We start from the raw sequence: 22,591 nt of genomic DNA on the forward strand, positions 1-22,591 counted from the left end.
TAAAGTGACTTGCTCATGAACACAACACACAGCCCGGTCTAGGAATCGAACTCACTACCTCATGATTGTGAGCCCGATGCTCTAACCACTGAGCCATGCATATATATTGTGAGCCCGATGCTTTAACCACTCAACCATATATATATATATATTACGGATATGTACTTGCATTGCAAGTGACCTGATCTGAGATCGTGTGCTGGAACGAAAACAATTGCAGCGTGGAAGAAACACACAAAAACCGTTAGATTCACTTCAACATTTAAATTTAATTTGCCAAAATATTTTCGTCGCTTTGAGACCGCGACCTGTTCACTGACAAATTTCCGTGCTGCATATATATATATATATATATATATATATATATATATATATATATATATATATATATATATATATATATATATATATATATATATATATATATATATATATAGATAGATAGATAGATAGATAGATAGATAGATAGATAGATAGATAGATAGATAGATAGATAGATAGATAGATATAGATAGATAGATAGATATAAATTAACAGAATGAGATAAAAAATCTAAAGCTGTGAATAGTTTTCAGAACATTTATAAAGAGGTCTTACAGCTGTTTCCGGGATATTTTATATATCCCTTCATCAGAGACGGTGCGAGAAAATGTTTAAGTAATAGTTATTATAGAGAAGATATGAAATACAGAGTGAAGTGGAGGATGGAAAACAGACGTGAGATACGTAAGGATATTGTGTTTGCAGTCCCATTATTTAAGCAGAATGGTGTATATACAAGATACAGAAAACTTATATATGCGCCATTCTGCTTAAATAATGGAACTGCAAATATAATATTCTTATGTATCTCGCGTTTGCTTTCCATCCTCCACTTCACTCTGTATTTCATATCTTCTCTATAATAACTATTACCTAACATTTTGTCGCACCGTCTCTGATGAAGGGATATATAAAATATCCCTGAAACAGCTGTGAGACCTCTTTATAAATGTTTTGAAAACTATTCACAGCCTTGGATTTTTTTAATCTCATTCTGTTAATTTTTATATATATATGCATGCTAATACACGACCTACGTTAGACTCCACATTCGTATCATTATCGAACCTGGAGCTTAACTATATTCTGTCCATAACACTTACTCAGCATTACCTGACACCTTTGGGTCTTCTTGACACCAATACCTCTCATACCCTATATATATTATATAGTTAAAAAAAGATTAAAAATCTATACACATTAAATTTTTATATATAACAGATTGAGGTGGAAATAGCTCAGAAATAAGACTAAGACATTTCACTTTAAGAGGGAATTTAATAAAAGTGATTTTAAAAATTATATAAAGAAAATATTACCGGTTTTAATGAATCTCATCTTATCAAATATCAGTAAAAATTTATAAAAATTTGAAGTAAAAACAGTTTATCTTCTGTCTGGGAGTCAAGAACATGTTATATATATATTGTGTTTATTAAATAATATTATCTCTCACCAGATGGAATACTTTCTGTTGACCTTACTATCACGAAACAGTACACCAAATATATATATATATATATTTATATATATATATATATATATATATATATATATATATAAATATATATATATATATATATATATATATATATATATATATATATATATATATATATATATATATATAGGGCTGCCCGGCGTTGCTCGAGAAAGAAATGGCATACTTGTCTATTGTTCTACTTGTTTCAGTCAGGTGACTGCGGCCATGCAGGAACACCGCCTTTAGTCGAATAAATCGATCCCAAGATTTATTCTTTGTTAGCCTAGTACTTCTTCTGTCAGTTTTTTTTGCCGAACCGCTAAGTTACGGGGATGCAAACATAGCAATATCGGTTGTCAGCGATGGTAGTGATATAAACACAGATACACACAGAGACACATATACAGACAGGCGCGCGCGCACACACACACACACACACACACACACACACACACACACACACACACACACACACACACACACACACACACACACAGAAATATACACATATATACGACAGTCTTCTTTCTGTTTCCGTGTACGAAATCCATTCACAAGGCTTCGGTCGACCTGAGGCTATAATATTACTCTTTTATTGTTTTACTTGTTTCAGAACGTCACTACACACGTTTTAAAGGCGTGATCATTATTTATTACCAATAGAAAATATATTGCATATTACATACCATTACGTATGAACCTTATTTGTTCAGGTGATATTCAACTGTTGTTCAGCGAAATAGACATTCAGTCTATAAGGATAAAGATATTTATAAACACACTGAATGAAATAGGGATTTTTCAAACTGGGATGGAGATATTAAAGCTTGCAACCAAAGATCACGATTACAAAGGCAATGCGTGTGTCTATACACATACATATATACACATACATATTCATATATCTGTATGTATATACAGATATATGAATATGTATGTGTGTGTTTGTGTGTGTGTGTGTGTGTGTGTGTGTGTGTGTGTGTGTGTGTGTGTGTGTGTGTATTGATACAGGTATGGAGCCTTACATACAGGACTTTAAATTTCTGCCTCAACAATTCGATGACCGTTGCATCGATGAAGACGTGCGACGATCATCAAATTGTTGACAGAGAAACTTAATGCCCTGTATGTAAATCTCCATACTTGTATCAATCAATAAATATATAGTCCTCTATTTGCAACGATACTGAGGTCTACCTCTTTTGTTGTCACACTTGGTTTGTCGATGTATGTATGTATGTATGTATGCATGTATATATATATATATATATATATATATATATATAATTTATCCGTAATGAGATGTCATGTTCTGGGCTTCTGGATGAGTATATCTAGGATAACAGTTGATCAACGTACATGATATCTGCGACCTACGTCATACTTCTGTATCTGCTACCTGTGTTCTAATTGTGGTTGGTAAGATAACATTTCATTTCGGAGGGCTTTTATTAACTAACTTGGTATCCCGTTAGAATATCGGTTATTTTAATTTAAATCTTGGTTGGCGAATTATTGCATTGCTTATTGGGTCATTAATAAGTATGTGCATGTGGTAGTTTAGTGCAGTTACTAGTCGCTGTGTTGTTAAGAAATTAGCTTTGCACTTGTCGACAGGGAAATATTTTGAAATCTAGTTTAGAACATATTTCATTATATGTGAGTTTACTTTGAGATTGAATATTGGTTGAACCAGATAGTATTTTGGTCATTGTTATGATTCCTTTTCTTTTTTTCATGAGTTTCTTTTCACTCGTAGACTGCACCTCCTTGGGTATGAAACTGTTTTTTCTTTGAAATCACAATTCTCCGAAGGCCCTCTATAGTTCATAACTGCTCTGTCAAATGTGGTTTTGTCTTATACATATTTAGAAATTCATTCACTTATAATTCAAACTAAATTCTTAACAGAGGTAGGGATGATTAAATACTATGGCTAGTATTATGTCTTAGTTCTTATGAAGTACTGGACAGATCTCTGTTAATTGTGTGCTCTTCTGTACGTTAATATTTTCTGAAATAGTCAAGCTGATGTATTTAGACAATAATGTTTTGACTATATAAATTGACGAATTCGTAAGCATTTGCGCCATTCAGAAACCAATAAGGACATAAAAAATATATTCGCTATCCTTCACCAATGATATACCTTTGCTAAAAAGCAAAGATTTTTTTGGCATGGACAATGGTATTAATATATTCTTGTAATATATTCTTGGTATTAATATATTCTATGTAATATATTCTTCCAAATTCCAGTGCTACGAAAAGAAGATTTGTGTGTGTATATATATATATATACATATAAGATATTTTAATATCCACAAAAATCAGAACTTAACTGTAGTTCTTGGTGGTCCAAATCAAATATGCAATCTATGTGGGCGTCTTTCCAATACATTGTCTGGTTTAAAAAGCCACATCAGACGCCATGATGGATTTAAGGTGTAAGTACAAGAAGTGGTCAGACTCTATATACGGAATAGACAACTACCATATATATATATATATATATATATATATATATATATATATATATATATATATATATATATATATATATATATATATGAGTGTGTGTGCGTTACTCAAGAAAACACGCTACCCGGTCTGGGAATCGAACCCATGATCTAGCGATCGTGAATGCAGCAGTCTTCATATATATATATATACATATATATTCTGAGTTGTACATGCTAGACAATTATTTTATTTGATTGCACATATTGAAACTGAAATATCGTGGAGGATCCATTTTAAATATTTAAGAAAAGAGCAACTTGCTCACTGACACAGTTATATATAACGAAACTTCTTTACACATAATAAACGTTTCTTAAATATTTCTAAATTGCCAAATAACTTTTTCCCAATTTATGTATGTATGTGTATGTATGTATGTGTATGTATATGTGTTATGAAACACATGCGTACAGATTGACGGGGACTATTAGTTTCGCCTATCGGCTTGTTCAGTCGGTGAAGTAGTTCTTGCCTTCCTCCTTTTTTTCAATAGAGCTAGATAGGCTTCAGCAAAAGAAAGGAGAGTGTAGGGTGAATTTTACAAATTTTTAAGAATATCCATAAAAGGAAAGTTTTAAAATTAAGTAAATGTTTAAAGGTTAATATAGTGTTAAAAAGTTTGATTTTTCCATGAGCCTGTCATTATACATATCATACTTTCGCCCTTTTCTCTTAGGTATGCCGTAACGGCATGCATCATTAGCTAGTCTGAAATCCACTATACGTAATACCTTCTTTTCTTTTTTAATTAATTACGTTGAAATAAATTAATTCTGGAAACAAATTCACATCACCGATTCAAGAAACATCTGCTGACATTCAGTAATCCATTTTTTCTCATAGAATACTTATACTTTCCATTTATATTCCATACATTCCAACTTGTAATTCTCATATACAATAACCATAAATCAAAATGGTATGGTGAATTTTAAAATATGTTCTTATAGATATCCTATCCTATTAGATATAGCTACACAAATATATTAGAAACGGTAACTAAACAAATACTTATTTAGAAAGTTAAATATTTCCCGTACATAAATTCTCAGATGACACTCACTCTTTTGCAATAAAATTTTTTTAAAAGCCAATCAGTTTAGAAGATACCCTCAACTCCTAGCGACCTGTATTCCACGAACTTATTCGCTCCTATTGTTTTCTCCTGCCTTCTCCATTCCAACTTAACCTTCCTTCAACCAGCCGCCAACAATTCCAATGAACATAACAACAAAATAGAACAATAAACTCAAGAAAAGCAATTTCTGGAAAGGAAAGAAAGCAAGATAGAAAGTCACGGAGCTTCAAACACATGTTCAGCTTCGGCGACAAATAGCAGTAACAACAATAATAGCAATAATAATAATAATAATAATAATAATAATAATAATAATAATGATGATGATGATGATGATGATGATGATGATGATGATGATGATAATACGTCGGAGTCACTAGGCAGTGACTTTCATAGCTTCTCATCTTAATTGATTGGAAGTGTTATCATGTACATTGTTTTGTCTTTGTACAAAAGATGGTCTACAGAAAATATTTTGCTCAATACCACAGATTTACTTGTCAGTTATTTCACCTTAACCAGTTGAGCATGTCCCTTGGTAGCTGACGATATGTGCATCTCTGATCACGAGCAGAAGTAGTAGGAGAGCATCATAGCCACATGTTGAGAGGAATTATTTGGGGTTTGGATAATTCACCTCTGGAAACATTGGGTGTTTCATTCAACATCCTTAAACAACCCTTATCCAAGGACCATTTGAGCGGGATGGGCTACTCGACCCGAAGAAAATTCTAACTGGACCCCACATGCAAGGTCATGTACGCTTAATCTTTATATGAGATCACCATGTAGCGCACATATAGTTGTGATGCATGTGCCTGGTGTATCCTTATCAGACGAGTAGTCATGATGGATATACTGGGCTTCATATATTTTACCCCAGTGTCACTTTGATGGCATGTACTGCTCTCTCTCTCTCTCTCAATAATAATAATAATAATAATAATAATAATAATAATAATAATAATAATAATAATAATAATAATGATGATGATAATAATAATAATGAAATTCTGAAATACATCAGAACAAAAAACATCACAGAAACAAATAATTTGATCAAGGCAACAAGTAGCAGAAAATGTGGGTGTGGATGTCAAGGAAAAGCAATATAATGGGAATGAAAAAGGCAAAGATCCATGGTGGAATAGAAGAATACAGGTGGAGTTAGATATGCTCTCGAAGGACATTTCTATGTTAGACCGAAAAGAGAAGGGGGAGTTTAAAAACGAACAAAAAATTAGGCACTGAACAGGAAGTATGATATTGAAAGAATGGGCCTGAAAGTGGTAATGGAGGAACTGAAACAGCGCCCCGTTGCAAAGAAAGCAAAGATGGTCAGATACGATTGAAAAATGAAGAGGTACCAGTAGATGAGAAGAGATTCTACAAAGAAATAAATGGAGAGTGTACAGATGAAAAGTTGATACCAGATAACATTGAAAGTCAAAGGTTTTGGAGTGACATCTGGAGCAAAGACGAGGAACGTAAGAAGGATGTTGAATGATTGCAAGAACTGAAACAAACAGTAGTTTGTCCAAAACAGGCAGAACTAATCATTTCAGTTAGGGAAGTGAAGGAAATCAGCAATAAATGGGCAACTGGAAGGCCCGGGACCAGATGGAGTTCAAGGCTACTGGATCAAAAGATTTGGTGAATGTCATGCACGAATAGTTGCGCAACGCAATACCTTGTTAAATGCCGACCAAATAACACCAGAGTGGCTGACATTGGGTAGGACAGTGCTGTGCTTGAAAAACATCGATAAAGTCAATACGGTAGACAATTACAGGCCGATATCCTGCTTGCCACTTATGTGGAAATTATTGACTGGAATCGTCGCAGAGTTAATGTACGGGCGTCTGGAAAAAATGGAGTCCTGCCACATGAGCAGACGGGTTGCAAGCGTAAGTGCAGAGGTACCAAGGATCAACTCCCGGTAGACAAAACTGTACTTAGAGACTGCAAGAGGAGGAAAACTAACTTAGCCATGTCATGGATCGATTATCGTAAGAGTACGATATGATCCCACATTCTTGGATTATGGAATTTATGAACCTATTTGGGATTGCATCGAATGTTGAGCGATTGCTTGGAAAAAGTATGGCGAAGTGGAGGATCGAACTGATGGCATATGGAAGAAGTTTAGGGACAATAGAAATCATGAGATGCATCTTCCAAGGAGATTGCCTGTCCCCACTGATCTTTGTACGGTGCATGATACCACTAACACTGATTCTGGGGAAAGCAAAGGCTGGGTATGTATTTAAGAGCCGCCAACAAAAAGTCAACCACTTGTTATTCATGGTTGACTTCAAACTTTATGGTAAAGATAAAGCCCAAGTCAGTCCCCTCGTTGATACGGTGTATACTTTCAGTGCTGATATCAGAATGGAGTTCTGACTGAAAAAGTGTGGTGTGGTAGTCTTGAAGAGAAGCAAAATCAAATATATGAACGGGCTAGCGATACCGTCGGAGGAGGTTATGAAGCAGATAGAAGAGACGGGCTATAAGTACTTGGGGATTTTGGAAATGGATGAATTGATGGAGGAAAAAATGAAAGAAGAATTTAAGGTGGAATAATTGCACAGACTGAGACTGATCCTTAAGTCGAAATTAAACGGACGGAATAAGATTGAAGCTATCAATACCTGGGCGGTTTCACTCCTTAGATATGGAGTAGGAGTAATCGCATGGACAGTAGACGAACTAAACAGCTAAGGCAAAAAGACAAGGAAGTTGCTGACTAGATATGGGATACTCCACCCAAAAAGTGACACAGACAGACTGTATGTACCAAGAAAAAGAGGGGGAAAAGGACTGATTGGATGCGAACACAGCATTAGAGAAGAAGAAAACAACATAGCATGGTATGTAAAAGATGCCACATAACCGCTATTATTGGAAGTAAGAAGGTCAAGCTTGTGTAGGATGGAAGATTGCAAAGATAAAGGACTGTACAAGCGCTTGAGAATGAATGAAATTGAAAATATGTGGATAAAGAAAAGAATGCATAGAAAATTTCATAGGGATGTTAAAGATAAGACAGACAGAGAAAAAAGATGGCTATGGATGACTAACAGTGATTTAAAACAGGAAACGGAGGCTATAGTCTGTGCTGCCCAAGAGCAAGCATTGAGAACGAATTACAACAAATACAGAAGAGATAACACATCAGAAAGTGATAGTGATAAGTGCAGAATTTGTAGACAAAATGGTGAAACCGTATGGCATATTACCAGCCAATGTACGCCACTAGTCCAGAAAGAATATAAAGAAACGTCATGACAATATAGCAAGGATTGTCCATTGGACACTTTGCAACAAAGTGCGAACATAAGCCCGAAGGCATCATCGAAAATGATAATGCAAAGGTCCAATGGGATTTTATGATTCAGTGCGACCATGAGATAGAGAATAAGAAACCAGACATAGTGTTAATTGAGAAAGAAAGCAAACGTTGCTGGATCTTACATATAGCATGCCCAGCTGACAACAAGGTATGCGATAAGGAAGAAAGAAAAGTCAATAGATATAAAAGGTTAGCTTGGGAGGTAAAGCAGTTGTGGTCGCTGAAAAATGTGGTAGTAGTACCAATAATTGTTGGAGCTCTGGGAACAGTGACTAAAAACTTTGAGAAGTACATGGAACAAATAGGGGCTGCATTAAGAGTGAAGCACATGCAAAAAACAGCACTGCTTAGAACTGCTCGAAAAATAAGGGTTGTTACCTTAGTTCACTGGTAGTGAACAGCTGACACCGTTGTACATCTCCAGCGTCAGAAGCTGTGGAAAGACAGTAAAATAATTGTTTCAAATTTTGTCACAAGGGCAGCAGTTTTGGGGGCGGGAATAAGCCGTTTACATCGATGCCCTCTTCCAGTTTCGTTCCTCCCGTTTAGAAAAGCATATTCAGAGCAGATCCATTCAGTCTCACCAGTCTTGCCACTGTCGACCACCTTTTGATAAACACATTAGAAGGCAGCACGTCCCTCTTTATCCTCACCGTCCTCTTCAAATGATATTTGAAGAAATTGATGTTAAATTGTCGTATGTCCAAATTTGACCAAATGCATTTTTTCAATATTTATTTTTGCTTAAGGTGGCGTGCTGGCAGAAACGTTAGCACGCCGGACGAAATGCTTAGCGGTATTTCGTCTGCCTCTACGTTCTAAGTTCAAATTCCGCCGAGGTCGACTTTACCTTTCATCCTTTCGGGGTCGATAAATTAAGTACCAGTTGCATACTGGAGGTCGATCTAATCAACTGTCCCGTCTCCCCAAAAAGTTCGGGCCTTGAACGTACAGTATAAAAAACTATTTTTGCTTGCAAAGCCGGTTCTTTTGGTCAAACTATCGTACATCCAGCTGCTTCAGATGCCAAAATATCAAAAATTGTCAAAGTGTAGTACAACGGTTTTGCTATGGAATGGTGAAACTATTTTTCCGTTTACTGAAAAAGCAACGTCTTGGACTTACGACACTTTTGCATAATAGTAACGATATGTATGTAATGTATGTATGTATGTATGTATGTCACTATTCAGTTTTATTTCAAAATGTCTTGTCAAGAGCCGGTTTCTAACTTAGATCCAAGACTTCTTCATTGGAATTTCAACATCAACAACCAAACTCACTTCTGTCATCTTCTTTACCTCATCAGAAGAGCTGTTATTCTGTACAAAGATAATTTTTCTCTAATAGCAGTCGGTTTGATTTTAGAAGGACGGTGAACCTCAGTTGTTCATCGTCTTCGTCGTCTTCATCCGTATTCTGAGGAGGGGTATCATTTTTGTTTTGAGGAGCATATAAGTAAATAAAAGAATATAAATAAAACACAAAGCAAATAAAAGCAACTCACCTATACGCATGCGAGGTGCCGACACCTAGGTTTCATCAAGGTACCTTACAGTCATGATCCCCTCAGTTTCCATGTACTCCGTAACCATATATTCTGTTTTTGAAGTCCCAAAGGTGCTAGTGAGCAAAACCACATAGTCAAAGCCTATTTCTTCCTATATCTGTACTTTATCTTTTCGTTCTTCTTGCCGTTCGATCAAGTCGTTCATCTCGTTGGGCAATTTGAAAGCTGGTTATTCGAGGAACTGTGAACCTCAACCAATTCTTGGAAATGGTGGATTCATCCTCGCATGCCTCACTTTCTTCTTGGGTTCACTTTTTAGAGGGAAAGGTCCTTTCTTTCTTTTCTATTTTTCTATTGCTCTTGATAGTTTTTTACCTTTGGGGCAGAAGTATGGATAACAAACCACATTAAATTGTGAACATGTTATCCGTATCTAAAGTTCGGTTCCCTTTCCTTCTCCCTCTCCCTCCTTCTTATAAACTAGTGATAAAGATTCGTATTCTCTGTGTTTTTTTTCTACCTAGATTACCAAGAAAAAATTTCGATAAAAGTAAAAAAATTAAGAAATTGGGGTAGGAAGGAAGAGAATAAAAATATTGAGAACGTGTTTTTGGGTGAAATTCTAATCTTCTGTATTGGAAGAAATTTAGGAAAAATCAGGGAAGAGGGACACAAATGTCAACTCGGATATGTTAGAAACAACAGGTAAAGGACAGGATTTCTGGGAGGACTTTTAAGTTTATATCGAAGATCAGGTTTTTAAATACAGTCATCAGGAAAGTTGTCAACTCGATCATATGGTCGACCATATGAGATCATGATTGTTCGTTAATTTCCGTATGTGTGCGTGTGTGTGTGTGTGTGTGTGTGTGTGTGTGTGTGTGTGTGTGTACACGTGTGTGTGTACGTGTGTGCATGTGCGTGAGAGAGAGGGAGAGAGAGAGAGACTGAGTGAGGGAGTGAGTGAAGGTATGTGCTGTCATATATGTATTTTTTGCATGTATATGTAAGTGGCATTCACTCGGTCTCTCTCTGTCTCTCACACATACACGTTATCTTTCATATACACGTACATAAATATATATGCATACGTCTTTTTTGCATATATGTGTGCGTATGTATGTGCATGTGTGGGAGAGAGCGTGAGTGACTGTATTTCCTCATAACATATAAAGAAATGGGTGTCTTTTAAGGTAAACACTCATAGAAAATGTGACGTCGTCGTCGTGATATTAAATGTTTACGATAATCGACTTATAGAAAAGATTATAATGTTTGGTAGCCGAAAGATTACTGAATTTTTTGATACCCCATACGTCAAAATCGGCAACACAGTTTTCGAATGCATAAGGAACACACACACACACAAACTCTCTTAATATATATAGATAATAAAAACTCAAGTATTGTCGGATTTCTCTGTGGTGTGTTAACGAATTTCTAAATTTCATAGTGCTCCTGCTTCTTATAAAGATAAGTCTACACCACCTTGCAGTTAAGTTATCAAATCAAAGGAATAAAATGTAACAGAAAATAGTAATTGAAAAACAGTAAATGTCCCATTTGATGTTTTTTTAAAGGTTTTGAATAACTCGTGATTTCTTTTCACATACTTGTAATGCCGCTATATATATTATCATCGTGTACAAGTCACGCATTGTCAGTTTATTAGGACTTTAAATATTTGTTTAATTAATTTCTCATATTTATGTTATTTAAATGAAAAATTTTTCCTTGTAATTTAACTTATTCCGTAACGACGTACTGATGTAGTTTTGTGTGCTTTTTATGGAAATTAAATTCATTTTTGCCATAAATTAATAAATAAAAAGTTAATAGCTTTTAAAGTTTGCAAATTTTGCGTAATTTTAGCCAATCGAAAGCCACAGACATGTTAGTGTCTGTTTCTATAGTAATAAACCATATAGTCTGCTTAAACTACTACAACCACGCGTATTATCTTTTCCTATTTTCTTAACTTTTGTACAACCTCATTTTTGTGGTTTTGTGTTGAAGAACTAGGAATGAGCCACTGCACAGCTGTTGATTCCAACTACTATATTTGTGAATATAGGGCCACCTTGGAAGATTGTTGAGATAGACAAAACAGTCTTAAGACATAGATACAACCGAGGAAGGGTTTCTGTCTGAACAGTAGTTTTTCGGAGGAGTGTGTCGCAAGATCCGACATGTTCTTAATGCGGTGCTATGTCGGAATCACGACACACTAGAGTAATACATATGTCAGTCGATTCTTCCAGGAACCACAATTTTCAGTGACTTGTGCAGAGCCTACTCTCACATTCCTAAAACTGGTGGTTATAATTTTCGGTACAGAACAGTGAACCACAACGTTGAGTGTATTAACTCCAAAGATGGTACCCATACGCAACAATGGAAAACAGCACATAGGCCAGTGTAAAAGGAGCGAATAAACAACGCTGTGGGACCCACCGTCCTATGGTTAATTTGTATCTCTGTGAGTTTATGTGGTGCAGGAAATATGAAATTTGTAATATGTTTGAGGAGAAACTCTTAGTGTATCTCAAACTTTCGTTTTTGAATTTTCACTATAAAAAAAAAATGCATTAATTGTTTACATGAACTGAACTACAATAGTATAACGTACAGTTTGAGTTTAATTGTAATTTAACGTAGTTTGTTTCTTCTTATTGTAATTTTTCGCCATAAAAAAAAGAAAAATTCATTGGGGATTTTTCCTTTTTATATTATCTATTCCAACGTTTTACATGATTATCTTTTTAGACTTATCAAAACATACTTTCGTCCTGGTAATACATTGCTTTCAATGTTTAATAAAAGTTTGTTGTCGTACTGTTGTGCTAGACAGCTATCACGCACAAAACGTCAACTTCCAAATCTTGTTTTCTATAGGGTAAAAATGATCAAACTTTAAATATCAAACATTTTCCTAAAATTTTTCTGGAACGAGCAAATAACATTTGATTCAACGTGAAAAATAACATCAATATATCAAATTTGAAAATTTTCACTTAATTTTTGAGTTTCAAGATCTGTAACAGCAACAAAAAAGATCCGGTTTGTCTGTTATTTTTTCTAATTATGTTTTCTGTTAGATTCTGAAAAGAGGGCTTTGGAAGAGATTTTGGGATTTTATCGTTTGATTTGCGGAGCCCAAATTTTATCTCTAAATTTTTTACACGAATGTGGTTTTGTGTGCTAATAATGAAAAGTATATTTGGGGAGAAATTAATAATAATTATTTCAAATTTTTGTCACAAGGGCAGCTTGGGGGAGGTGGTGATGAGTCGATTATGTAGATCCCAGTGTTCAACTGGTACTTATTTTATCGACTCCGAAAGGATGAAAGGCAAAGTCGACCTCTGCGAAATTTGGACTCAGAACGTTGCGACTGGCGAAATACCGCTAAGCATTTCGTCCAGTGTGCTAACGATTCTGTCAGCACGCTGCCTTAAAAGAAATGTTGTTAAGCATTTTGTCTAGCATGTTAATGATTCAGCCGGCTTACAGCCTCAGGTGAAATTAATAATAATAAAGTTACAAATGTTCGAAGATTGAAATGTTTGGTAATTTTAGCTAATCAGATCCACCCGCTCTCTACAACGTCGTCACTATGTTATGGAAGGCTATGTTTTTGATTTTACTTTCGATATGCATGTCAGGAAACTTAGTACTTATATTTTTGAGAAATTAATTATAGCAGAATTACAAAGCATTTATAAATGAAAAAAAAAAAAATTAACTTTGTAATGAAATTTTGCAATGCACTAAAGTTCCTAACCCTAATTTCTAAGCTAAGCCCTAAACTTAACCCTAACCCTAATGTTCTCGTTTTTTTTCATGAAATTTTTTCTTACACACACACACACACTCACACACGTTTATATTGATTTAATTCACTGTACGTATATCATCGTGTAAATTTGTACGAGCGAGTGTACGTGCGCCATAGAAAATAAGCGAGGGCATTCATATCTGCTGACAGTTACATTTAATACTTTTTCCGCTGTGTTATGTATTTGTTTCTTTTTGCATTTCTTTTTTTTTTTCGCATCTGATTGTTATTGATCTTCTATAATAATGAAGCTATATCCCTTAATTTGCTGCTTTTCTATACACATACCGAGAAGAAAACTTGCGGAACAGACGTTGTTTTATGAGATACATTTTATAATCACTTGAAGAGGAACATCTACAATGACAGATACTCCTAAACCAGTTGTTCAATATACCACCCGTGAGGGATCGATGCTAGATGGGTCGAAACAATTGTAGTGATCAATAAACATTGTTGTATTTTCCATCTTCTATCTCTCTCATTAATCAAATATATATAATTGTTTGTGCAGTTTTTCAGTATTTACAAATAATACGGAAAAAAAAAAAATAGTTACCAGGGTAGCAAAAATTCACATAAGTACCAAGGATGTAACAGCCTACTTATAAAGGTAGAAGTTCCAGGGTTTAGGGAAATGTTTTTGTATCATATAGATAAATAAATAAATGGAGTTAAACACAGTGTTATTCAAATATTTATGCTTCCGACATATGTTTCAAAGAAAACATTGATATTATTCCAGAAGGAATAAAATAATGTAAAACAATGCGATCTTCTCATCAGCGAAACAAGAGAAACAAAATGCATCAATAAGACATTTTAACTGAATGTGATTACTGCATATATAATGAAGGGAACGCTGGTAAGTTATTTAAAAAAAAAACACTGTTGATAGATATAACGTCTTCACGTAACAATAAGTTGTTAAATACAAATCCACTTAATGAAAATAATAACATTGATATTATTAACACTAGCCATTCTTTGAACAATAATAGCAACAATATTAGTATTTCTGATATAAATTAAATTCCAATCGTATTCGTTTCCTTAGCAGCAATTCTAAGGCTAGAAACTATATTTATCAATGTAAAATTACTTCCGATTCTGACGTCTTTTTTGTATAGGTAGTTCTTCATCTCAGTTGCCCAAAAGAATAACCATTATTCTACGTTTAGACATATCAATAAACACAACAATACTGGGCTTAGTAAATCAATTTGGTCTCCAAAGGAACATAATAAACAATTTGATTTGGAATGGAATATTGTATTTAGGTCCTTTCCTAATGATAAAGATAAATATTTTTGTTTACTCTGTAATGATGAACTGTATTTCATCCTGTTTCTCTTGTAAACATGTTTCAAGAACGCGTTTATCATTGCAAATATTGGCAAAAAGCATACCCTTAGTTCCTATAAGTAATTTCTACTATCTATAAAATTTGACCTTTAAGTGTCTTCTTACATTTCACTTCCACTAAATACATCTATTTCCACACCTTTAACCATTATTCCTATTCACCTATCGCACTATATTTCTCCACTTTTAGTTTTCTGCTAATTTCTTTCTTCCTCCTCCTTCTCTTTCTATAAATTGCCTTTGACATTATATCTATTAGTGTTTTTTTTCTTTAAATAACTTACCAGCGTTCCCTTTATCATATAGGTGGTAATTACATTCGGTTAAAATGTCTTATTGATGTGTTTTGCTTCTCTTTTTTCCCTGATGAGAAGATTGCATTGTTTTACATCATTTTATTCCTTCTGGAATAATGCCAATGTTTTCATTGAAACATATGTTGGAAGTATTAAGATTTGAATAACACCTGTGTTTAACTCTATTTATTTATTCATTTATTTATTTATCTATCTATCTATATATCTATATCTATGTGTGTGTATGTGTGTGTGTTCCTTATAACATGACATTGCCAACACATAGCAATTGCAATTTCTGTTATGTCAGTAATAGAAAATCTGATTTTAATTCATTAACATTCGTAGCTATCTTATTATTATTTTCGCCTGCAAATGAATGTGATATTTGTAACAAGCATGCACTATTTTTAAAGTAATAAACGAGCTCTGTAAGTCTAATAGAAAAGACCTGCTTTCAGTTTTACAAAAGCTTTCATGTTTGCTGAGGTAGAAGTTGTTGGTGGCGGTGTAAAAGCTTTAATTTTCTCAAATGCTTTCACTGTCGGTTGTGTTTAAATTCCTGAGGACTTCGTTAGTGACATTAGAACTCAGAATGTAGAGATTCGAAACTAAATGTTATAACATATAAATATGCCTGTCATTCTGCTACTTCTCTTATGTAATACAATGAAATTAATTTTGTTATATAGTATTATTTACTCATTCAATATTACTAATTGAAATACTTGAGTTGCTCGCTAGTACTTTTATCCACTCTCTATTCAGATATTTATTAAATGTCTTCCATTGAAATATTTCAGATTTCTATGGTTTCTATTACTATAACCTTTTACTAGTCTCAATCATTAGACTGGGGCCACACTGAAGTGCTGCCTTGAAGAACTTTAGTTGAACCAATTGACCCCAGTACTTATGTATCTTTTAAAGCCTGATACTTATTCTAATGGGCTCTTTTGCCAAACCACTAAGTTACAGTTGTCAGGCAGTAGGGGAGGAGGACAAACAAAGACACACACTTATATATATATCAGACAGGCTGCCCCTGGGAGCTCCTCTATACTGATAACCTTACTCTAATAGCTGAGTCACTACCAGAATTAGAGATGAAGTTTCAGGTGTGGAAGCAAGGTCTAGAATTGAAGGGCCTTAGAGTTAATCTAGCAAAATCAAAGTCCTAGTAAGTAGGAAGGTAGACAAATCACAAACCCATTCAGGTGGATGGCCCTGCTCGATCTGTAGAAAAGGTATAGGTAGAAACTCCATAAGATGTACCTGGAGTAAGCTATGGTCACATAAAAGGTGCAGCAATATCAAAGGAAGGTTAACCAGGGAGATAATTTTGTGTGTGGTAGATGCACAGGGGCAATAAATACCGAAGATGTACAGAAAACAGATTCCATCACATGCCAGGAGGAAAAACTAGAAGTAGTTGATAGCTTCTGCTACCTAGGTGACCAAATCTGTAGTGGGAGTGGATGCTCTGAGAGCATAGCTGCTAGAATAAGGATAGCCTGGGCAAAGTTAAGAAAGCTCCTACCTCTGCTGGCAACAAGGGGCCTCTTGCTCAGAGTGAAAGGTAAACGGTATGATGCATGTGTACGAACTGCCATGCTACACTGCAGTGAAACATGGGCCATGACTGCTGAGGAGATGCGTAGGCCTGAAAGAAATGAAGCTAGTATGATCCACTGGATGTGTAATGTCAGTATGCATACACAACAAAGTGTAAGCACCCTGGGAGAAAAGTTGGATATAAGAAGCATCAGCATGGATATATATCATCATCATCATCATCATCATCGTTTAACGTCCGCCTTCCATGCTAGCATGGGTTGGACGATTTGACTGAGGACTGGTGAAACCGGATGGCAACACTAGGCTCCAATCTAATTTGGCAGAGTTTCTACAGCTGGATGCCCTTCCTAACGCCAACCATTCAGAGAGTGTAGTGGGTGCTTTTACGTGTCACCCGCACGAAGGCCAGTCAGGCGGCACCGGCAACGGCCACGCTCGAAATGGTGTCTTTTATGTGCCACCTGCACAAAAGCCAGTCCACACACACACACACACACACATATATACATATATGATAGGCTTCTTTCAGTTTCTCTCCCAAACCCACTCATGTGCCTTCAGTTGGCCTGAGGCTGTAGTAGAAGACACTTGACCAAGGTGCCATGCAGTGGAACTGAACCCGGAACCATGTGGTTGGAAAGCAAGCTTCTTACCACACTGCCATAAGAATTTTCTACTAAAAGTTGTGAAATTTAAAAAAGATTTTTACTACATTCCTCCATTGTTTTAAATCTAATACACCAGAATGGATTAATTTTAGCACCCTTTGACTTGGGGAAAACCTTTGACAATGTGCATTGCTCTATAATCTGATGGTTTCTAAGGAAACTAGGTGTATATGAATGGCTAGTGAGGGTTGTATGAAAGTGCAGTCTGTAAAGTGGGAGTCAGTGATGAATTCAGTAGGAAGATAAGAGTCTATCAAGGCTTAATCCTTAACCTCCTCATTTTCATCATTCTTCTATCCGTCGTCATAAAGTTGTTTTAAAACTGGCTTCCAATGGAAACTCTTATATGCTAATGATCTTATACTTAAAGCTGAATCTATAGCAGAATTAGGGAAGAAATTACGTGATATGGAATCAAAACCAAGAAGTGAGAGGCCTTGTGGTAAACTTGGCAAATACTAAAGTGTTAGTAAGTAGGAAAGAAGACAGGACCCTGAATTCATCAGAGAAATGGCCTTGCTCAGTGTGCAGGCATCAATCACTAAGAGCACAGAGGAAATAAGTTCACTAGAAGTTGATAGCTTGTGTTAAACTAGGTGACATAGTTAGCATGGAGGCAATTGTTCTGAAAGTAAGTATAGTATGTTTGGTGATAATTCAACTAAATTCATATTTTCTATTCAAAGACGATGCTGAAAATTGGAGAAGTTGATTATGAATGCCAGAGAGAATGAAGAAAAGCCAGTTGCTGGCTGGTTGGCAAAATGATTCCTATCCTTAAATGGCTGGTATCAAAGTAAATTTTTCCCACAAATTTTTCCTGTCCTGTAAGATAGGGTGCAACTAAATTGTGATGTTTCTCAGTTTGTAATGATATGATATATGTGGCCACATGGGTGATAGAATGCCAACTATTAAACATGTGTCCTATCATGTGTTGTCTACATAATATTTCACTTTAACATGAGATGGTTACTACAAGTACTTTTTTTATTATTATTTCTAAGCACACGTAGTTATACGCACTTATGCAGATGATACCACTCTTTATGTTTCAATAACATTTTGTACATATGATTCCTTCACGTACAAAAGAGGTATTGCATACTAAACATACAAAAGTTTTATAATTATAAACCTCAAAATATTACTTCAAATATTCTTTCAGCAGCCAGTACATTTATAAAGGACATTTTTATGTTCTATACTTTACCACTCAAATTTGTAACAAGCTTAGATTCACAGTATCTGAGGTCTCTAAAATCCCATATAATAAAAGAAAGTTTAAGCTGACCAAAATAGTAATTTAGTATAAGTAACTTATGAATTTGTAAAATTAAAGATTCCTTCTTTGTCTTAGCAAAATGCACTCCTACAGGTTCTTATGTAATTTTTAACCTTTGTATTAATAAAAGGTTCCCCTACCCTAAACATAGATGGGTCTTCTCTTTTATTTTTGGTGGAAGGCACATCATGCCTTTCAGTTTAATACACACTCCTGGTTCACGGTTCCTTTTACTGAAAATTGCAAGCTAGGAGTGTTTATTAGATCAGGCTTCTGGATAGGGACTATCATAATCTAACAGCCTGCAGATGCCCCTTGAACTTTCCTTGATGTCAAAAACTAATATTACATCCACTTGAAATCATAGTCGCGGCTGATGCCAGTGCCGTCTAACTAGCATCCATGCTGATGGCACATAAAAAGCACCATTTTAGCATTGGGCCTCACGGAGGCAGCAACAGGTGTCCAAGACCTTTGGTGATATATTGTGCTTGAGACGACCTGTCAAACCAAGTGAGATTGTAGTTATGGCTGATGCCGGTGTCATGTCAATGGCACCCATGCTGGTGGCATGTAAAAAGCATCTGCTACACTCTTGGAGTGGTTGACATTAGGAAGAACATCCAGCTGTAGAAACCATGTCAAATTAGATTGGAACCTGGTGCAACTCCCAGCTTACCAGTTTTCAGTCAAACTGTCTAGCCCATGCCAGCATGGAATGTGGACATTAAATGATGAAGATGATGATGGTGATGATCACTGAACAATTCCCCCTTACTTTCTTCGGTATCCATGAACTCTGATTCAAACTAGACTTCATACATCACTTCTTACTGACATGCAAATCACATGCTTTATTTCTCTCTAAGACAACAATCTCTCACTCTTTATCTATAATCCAGTGGTGTCACCTCTTTCTTGCCTGGATGTCAATAACAAAGACTTCCAGTTACTGTGGATCAAATCTCTCTTGCCAACTTCTCTGTATACCTGTTACCTCTACTATTCCTCAGACTCTCCAACCACTAATAATTCTTTGACCCTGTTTCTACATTGAAGATGTCCATTTCACTTCACTTCTTTCTCAAGTCATTATCTTTGCTAACTGTAATGTTTACAACCCTTCTTATCTCTCTCACATACACCATTACTGATGCTATTGATAAAGAAATGAAAATTTTCTCTATCCTGAACTTTATAAGTCACCTATTTTTTCCCATCACATGCATCTTTTATTATCACACTGGTACCTCAAACACCTTTGGTCTCTTTCTCACTCCTAAACCCACGAGTAAATTATCTCTGTCTCTGCACCTATTGGATTGCTTGACTATTGCCTGATCATGTCTAACCATGGTATGTCACTCTGCTCCCCACTCTTCCTAGGCTCCATAGCAATTCAAGCCAGTTAAATGATCAGCATTCAGATCATCTAATTGGCTTGAGTTGCTATGGGTCAGGAATATGATTCACTCCCAATCCATCAGAATCAGTTAGGTAGGTCACTGAAGTTATCCTCTTAAGCATCTCCTACTTTCCTCTCATAAACAAACCTCAAAGCTGCTAGTCCTCTAAATGGTTAACTCATACTTGTATTGTAGGTCAGTGAAAGAATATAACCTACAATTCTTGGGAAAATATCCCTTTCCCACCTCTTGTAAGATTATCATCTGAAATATGAAGGATACCTCCACACATTGTAGAACCCTAACGCCTTTCTATGCCCCATAACACTTCCAGTTAACTTACTGGTTTGAACCTTGTCAGTTCTATGCTAACGATCCCTGAAAGTACATGTGCTGGTTAGAACACAGCCAGTGATATCCTCTTTTCCTTTACTATACAAATATGATGACTTGATAAACTGTTGTAAACATGCTAAATAAACCTCCTCCAAAAACTATTCTTTTCCTTTCCAACAGTATCATCACCCTACACATACATGCCAGGTGTGATAGCACCTTCGATCACTTTAAATCAACAAGGTCACTAATCTTGGCAATGTTCCTCTTATTATCCTCAAATAACATACCCCATAACTATTCCTATTCTCAATAAACTCCTCAACTTCTCTCCTTCTACAGAGATATATCCTTACCTTTGAAAACACTCTATAGTGTGTCTCATTTCTTAGGATGAATAACTCCTCTGATTCTGCCCACTAACATCCTATTTCACTCATTTCTAATATCCCAAAGGTTGTGAAAACAACATTAACACCAACCTTCTCCATCATCTTGAATCCTTCTTCTTAGTGACTACCAGTAAGGCACTACTAAAGCCAGAATTATGGAAGATTTCACTTGTGCCTCGCACCAGTGGGCCCTTGTCTTTGAAATATTTTGTGAAAACAGTGTTATCATGGTCAGTATCAGCAAAGCAATTAAGCATTTATAAGTGAATCTTCTGGCAAAACTGTCCCCCTCTGGGCTCTGTCTAGCTCTTTTCTCTTGGATTGATGGCTTCCTATGTGAACAAAACACTTTCTGCCCCACTTTATCATGTTTTTGACAAGGAAACTTTGAATGAACAGTGCATCTCACAATAAACACATGAGCTGATTAGGGAAATGTTTTATGGTCAGTTGACTGGCTAAATATAATAAACTAATCTCCGTCAAGTAAATACCTACTATATTAAATAAACAAAAGATACTTTAGACAATGTAGTCCTAGATATACTAAAAGAACATCTTTGATTATAGATCAACTAAAAGCTAACTTGTGGTTAAACAACAACAACGTCAACATAAATACATGACCATGGAAAGCAGGCAGAACCAATGATTGTTTTGTTCAGCCAATTGTATCATATGTCAACAACAACAATAATAATAACAATTTCAAGAGTAGCACAACATCATATAAAGCTTCTATTGATATATACTATTTCAACAATTGCACCTTCTTTCTCTCACCTTATATCAAAACTATATATTTTTATAATAATTAAATAAGATATTTTGAAAAAGTGGTATCTGAGTGATTAAGAAGTTTGCTTTCTAAACATGTGGTTCTGAGTTCAATTCTATTGAGGAGCACCTTTAGCAAGTGTCGTCTATAGTACCAGGCTGACCAAAACCTTTTGAGTAGATTTTGTAGACAGGAACTGAACGAAGTTCATTGTACAAATGTGTTTGTGCTGGCTGTAAACAAGCATTACACTCATAAAAGTAATGCTGTTTGTGAAAAATGTGAAGAATCTTGTGAAAAATGTGTCTGGCCATGGGGAAATATGACCTTGTTTGGAAACAAGTGAGGGTTGGTGATAGGAAGGACATCTGGCCATAGAACATGTTTCTACACATTCTGTCAAATCCATGAAGGCATGAAAAAGTGAATGCTAAAACGAGGGTTTATTTCCATTACACTCACTTTCACTTTAGATAATAGTTAATAATTGATAAGAGTTTTAGTGGTCTGTGTAATTTGTTGAATTATTTTAGACCTGAGATGCTGCAGTAAAATCTATACAGGTCTTATTTTCAGTCTTTTCTTTTCTTTCTCTAAATTTTGATGGTCAGACTTCTGCAGAAATTATATGAATCTCACAGCTTCCAATTTATTTTCCTTT

The 22,591-nt window shown here is 35.4% G+C and overlaps 1 protein-coding gene across 24 annotated transcripts in view; it reads left to right on the plus strand.

Moving 5' to 3' along the window:
- The window catches only part of LOC106871424 (poly(rC)-binding protein 3), a 488,151-nt gene that overhangs the window by 44,154 nt on the left and 421,406 nt on the right, over positions 1-22,591 (plus strand). The gene's annotated exons all lie outside the window — the stretch shown is intronic.

Source organism: Octopus bimaculoides, chromosome 16 (genome assembly GCF_046866305.1).
Source record: "Octopus bimaculoides isolate indiv1 chromosome 16, ASM4686630v1, whole genome shotgun sequence".
NCBI classification, from domain to species: Eukaryota; Metazoa; Mollusca; class Cephalopoda; order Octopoda; family Octopodidae; genus Octopus; species Octopus bimaculoides.